This window comes from Colius striatus, chromosome 4, assembly GCF_028858725.1.
Source record: "Colius striatus isolate bColStr4 chromosome 4, bColStr4.1.hap1, whole genome shotgun sequence".
Taxonomy (NCBI): Eukaryota; Metazoa; Chordata; class Aves; order Coliiformes; family Coliidae; genus Colius; species Colius striatus.
Window position 1 is genome coordinate 50879203 of NC_084762.1, and position 5559 is coordinate 50884761.

At 37.4% G+C, this 5559-nt stretch overlaps 1 non-coding gene across 1 annotated transcript; it reads right to left on the minus strand.

Moving 5' to 3' along the window:
* Positions 1-5182: 5182 nt before the first annotated feature.
* TRNAD-GUC (transfer RNA aspartic acid (anticodon GUC)) lies at positions 5183-5253 on the minus strand. Its single transcript has one exon. It is a non-coding gene; the product is annotated as a tRNA-Asp (tRNA).
* Positions 5254-5559: the final 306 nt, after the last annotated feature.

Genomic DNA, 5559 nt, shown 5'->3' on the forward strand with positions numbered 1-5559 from the left:
TTACTAGGAAAATGGGAGAAACATCTAGATAGGTAAGCTTGATGACTACAGAAGAAAAGAAAGTACTAGAGAGGGCAGACATTTGAAATAAAATTATGACTGGAGAACTTGACAGCCCTCCTTTGCTGCATTACAATATCACTCTCAAATGAACAAATTATTCAGATCCAAATTGTAAAGATAAACCAGGAAGAAGAAAGCAGTAAGACTTTCACTATTCTAAAGATGGCACTTCAAAAGAGTATTCAGTATATGGAACTCATCTGCACAAGATATTCCAGAAGAATGACATACTAGCAGGTCTGATGGAAATCAAAGTAACTTTTGTGACACTTTAGTATATTGCAGCACAGGAAAAGTGCACAACAAAAACTTTATCATGGTGTTTACAAATGCAGGAAATGTCATTTAAAACAGAACCACAACAAAATGCAGATGTAGTGCATATGAATGACTTTGATAATTTCTTAGAAAAGGGAAACATTAGATTTGATCCAAAATAGTGAAAACAATAAAGCATTTAATAGTCCTCACATCACTCAAAAGAGATAGAAAATTTATTGGAGATGATGGCCATTTAAAATCCACACTGAAATGAAAAAAGTTCAGAGTGTTTCTGAGAACTGGAAAGACAGATGCTGAAAGAGTGAAGAGAAAGTGAGAGCTAAGATGTTTCAATATAATGATCTGCACCATCTGAAGTACACTATTGCTTCTGAAACAAAATCTCAATATTAAATGCAGTGAAAACAGAATATAATAACAATAAAAGCACTGATAGGCTCTTCCTATGCAGTTGTAATACAAGCATAACCACAGAACGATTTCAAGAGAGATCAGTGCAGCAGCACAGAAAGATATTTTTCTAGTAAACTTCATAAGCTACTAGTAGTAAGTATATGTATAGGTCTAGTTCCATGCAAACAGTAGAAAAGGTTATAGTTTTCTAAAACAATCCTGTATTTGGAACAAAAAGCTTTCAAATTTTCATCATAAAACCTCAGAAATTTAACTCCAAACTGGATGACAGTAGTGAAAGACTGACTGCAGATCTTCACTTTCACACTTTTTATGAAGGAAATGATACAAAAAAAGATGGAGCAAATATGTATAAAATACTAGTGTTTATCAGTGTCTGACAGTAACTCAGGACATTGGATGAGAAAAAAAGGAATGACAAGGCAAAAAGTTATTCTTTCCAGAGGTAAAAATAAGATATCTTCAAGATCTCTTGCTTGAAGAGCAGGTCTCCGAGATCTTCAGAATAAAAAAAATATATTTTCCTAAAGAGTATGGCTGTATCTGACTTTTGACAACATTTTCAGTAGAATCAGTCTGAAAAGTATTTGTGAATGTATAGTAAGGACAATTCTAAAAGCTGTTAAGAAACATATTTTATTAAGTTAATAAGGACATGCAAGTGGAAATGCTGCAATTGTGCAAACTAAGCAAGGATTGTGAAGAACCCGTGACTGTCAGTGCTTCACTTCAGAGAGTTTCTGACAAGAACAGGCAACTGCTTCAGTTGAGCATGAAGAAAACTGCTATTTGCTGATAGCTTGTTACAGTCATGCTTTTAAATACCTGAACAAAGCAGTATGTTTGTCAGCATTGCAGTGAGTCAAATTATGACAATTTCCACAGACGTGATATTTGCATTTTGGATCATGGACTACATCATGCTTTGGCATACACTTGGAGAAGCTTGAGACTGACTGGATTTTCACATCTGCCATCTGCAGTCTGTGCTTTCAACTGTACTATCAGTGGCCTAGTTAAATAATATATTCAATTAGGTAAGCCTTAACTTCTGTTTGCTAAATTCCTCAAGCCGGATACCTTCACCCTGTGAGTGAGAGGGGTCTAATTTCTTTAGCACATCTTTTAAGAAACAAGAACTGTAAATCATGATACAGGAAAATGGAGCTGGGTGATTGACAGAATGATAAAGCAACATCAGACTCATACTTTTCTGAAGAGGAGATGCTGTGATAGTTTTAACAAAGGACTGGAAGAAATGTGCCATGATGAAGGACTATGAATACTGGGTTTGTCTAGTTTCAGGAGAGGAGGCTGAGGAGCAACCTCATTGTTCTCTACAGCTTCCTAAGGAGGGGAAGGGGAGAGACAGGTGCTATCTCTTCCTCCTGGTGTCTGGTGATAGGACACATGGAGATGACTCAAAGTTGTACCAAGGCAGGTTCAGAATTGACATCAAGAAACATTCCTTTACTGAGAGGGTGGTCAAAGAGTGGAACTGGCTCCTAGGGAGGTGGTCTATGCTACAAGCCTGTCAATGTCTAAGATATATTTAGACTATTTGCTTAATAACATACTTTAACTTGATCAGGCCTGAATTGATCAGGCAGTTGGACTAGATGATCATTGTAAATCCAATCCAATTGAAATAATCTATTCTATTTTATACTAAACCATGAGTGATCAGTGGCAATTTTATGTTGTAATTATACTGGTAGAGCACAACAGTTCTTATGGAAACTAGTAGATAATGGTCTTTTCTAACATCTGTCAGACTCTAGAGAGCACTCTTACGAAGCTACATGTAGTCCACAGAAATAACTGGTCTGAAATAACATGCAAAGAGAGGGCAGACCTCATAAAGACTACAGCTTTTATTCAAATAGTTCAAGTAGAATTATCACGCTGGTACGTCACCTTCCAGGGCAAATGGCAACATTAATTTGAACGACAACAGAATTTTACCTGAAGAGGGCGACATGAATCATAGAATGATAGGAGTTGGAAGGGACCTTTAGAGATCATCTAGTCCAACCTCCCTGCAGAAGTAGGTTCACCTAGATCTGGTTGCATAGGAACATGTCCAGGCAGGTCTTGAAGACCTCCAAGGAAAGAGACTCCACAACCCCTCTGGGCAGCCTATTCCACTGCTCCGTCACCCTCACAGTGAAATAGTTTTTTCTTATGTTTAAGTGGAACTTTTTGTGTTTCAGCTTCATCCCATTACCCCTTGTCCTGTTGCTAGCTACTATAGAAAAAAGGGATGTCCCAACCTCCTGACACCCACTCTTTAGATATTTATAAATGTCAATAAGATCTCCCCTCAGTCGCCTCTTCTCCAGACTAAACAGCCCCAGCTCACGCAGCCTTTCCTCATATGAAAGATGTTTCAGTCCCCTGATCATCTTAGTGGCCCTGTGCTGGACTCTCTCCAGAAATTCTCTGTCTCTCTTGAGCTGGGGAGCCCACAACTGGACACAGGACTCCAGATGAGGCCTCACCAGGGCAGAGTAGAGGGGGAGGAGAACCTCCTTCGACCTGCTGGTCACATTCTTCTTGATGCATCCCAGGATGCCATTGGCTTTCTTGGCCAAGAGGGTACATTGCTGGCTCATATTTAGACATAATATGATATGCACTGATGAAGTTATTAACTAGAGCATTAGTAATGTGATCTCCAAAGTTTTTGTACTTATGGAGGACACATCTTATACACAACTGGATAACATTCTTTTACAACAGGAAGTCCTTCCACTTCTGTGTCTCATTTGGAACATCTAAAGCTAAACTTCTAAGAATATATATTCAGGAATTTGTAAATGTCCTATGTCATTTTCTTGGCTTTGTGGGAAGTCCAAGCAAGTACAGCTAGGCAGGCCGCTAAAGTATAAGGCAAAAGCCTGGATGTGATCATCAAGGTCAGCAACTACAGCATGTAATTCCATTAACAAATTTATAGAGCTTCATTGTGAACATAGTTCAAATTTATTTTCTTTACATTCTTGAAATATAGTATTTCTGTAACAGAGATAAGTACAGGTAGCTAGTACAGCTCTGCCCTGATGTAGAAGTGTCAATGTTGCTCCAAATCAGAGTCACGCATGGCAGTGTCAGGACTATGGCAGTGAAGAGCAATTACCATCACCTACCTGGTAAGAGGTGCCCTACTACAACTTCTTTGGGCTCAGTCCAAGGCATAATTCCAGCAGTAGCAGAAGAAATGGTGACAAGTTAAAATATGCTTTAAAAGCACAAAAAATTATAGCTGTTTTGTGGTTAAATTTAGTGTATATATCAGCATAGCCCATCTGCTCTTCTTTGTTTTCATTCTCTGATTTGTTCTTTGAAATTCTGGTTTCTTCCTGTACCACAAGGTGGAGGACTGGTTTGTACTACAAAAGAACCAATGAGACTATTTATTTTTTTTCACCTGACAGCTAAGCTATCTTTTAAAAAAGTCCAGAAGGCTGAGGAAAATGTAGCAAAAGGTGATGGCAGTTCTTTAATTTGGTTTTCTGTTATTTTGAATCTATTCAGTACTCTTTGTAATACTGTCACTCATAATGACTGTATTCGGAATTAACATAGGTTTCATGTGTAATTCAATGGGTATTCAGCGTAACTTAGCAACAGCTAAAGCATTTTTTTTCTTCTGCAAACTAGAGCATGGATGTTGATAATTTCAATTGGTAGACTGGTTGGCGCACATTACTTCAAATTTCTGATTTTCCTAATTAAAGGCATAAGGTATTATTGATTTATAATGCACATTTGTGTTAATTATCAGAAATTACATAATAAATAAATAAATCTACCATCAAACCTCTGCAAGCTTTTAGGTTTGTCCAAATCACAGAATGGGAATAATACTTTAAACATGCAGGTTAAGTTCAAAGACAATTAGAGCTACTGTAATGGAAAAACCTTTTAAAATTTACAGTGCTCACACGTCTTTCCATTTCAAGGTTTTTGCATGTGTGTGGATGTATTTTGTCTAACAAATGGAGTAGAGGAGTCTTTTATACTGTAAATACATTTACTCTCAGGGCTCATGCTGCGTGTGGCAATATATTCCCACTAAATATATAGTCAGAAGAAGCCTGACTATATTAACCTAGTTTAAGTATTGAATTAGTCCAAGTAAATATATAGAAGTAATTTTCCTCAAAAAAGTAAAAATTTATGCTGCAGAATAATTGTGCAACGTAATCATAGAATGGCAGGGGTTGGAAGGGACCTCTACCATCTAGTTCAACCTCCCTGCTACAGAAGGTCCACCTACATCTGGTCACACAGGAAAGTATCCGGAAGAGTTTTGAAGACCTCCAGAGGAGATTTTACAACCTCTCTGGACACATTGTGGCAGTGCTCTGTCACTCAAAGTCGTATGGCTACATTTGCTACACAAAAAGGTGATCTCCCCTGTACCAGCTGGGAATTGAACCCAGGTTGCAAGAATGACAATCTTGTATGATACCACTACACCACTGGTGCTTCCTTGCAAGTGGATTACCTGAAGAATACTCTGTTTGTATATTGAAAGGAGTTTATAAAAGTTTGTAAAAGGTTGCAGATTATCAGGAAGAACTAACTCACTAGTGTATAGGTCATAGATTTGTAGTGCTTTAAAAAAAAGTATTTGAGTTTACTGAAGAAAGTTAGTTTCACGTTTTTTAGCATGAGATTTAATTCTAGAAAAAAAAGAGTTGAGTTAAAAACACAAAAAAAGATCTGAATAACTCTCTTCTGTACTGTTGAATGGATGCAATCGCATGATTTTATATACTGTTACTTTTATTT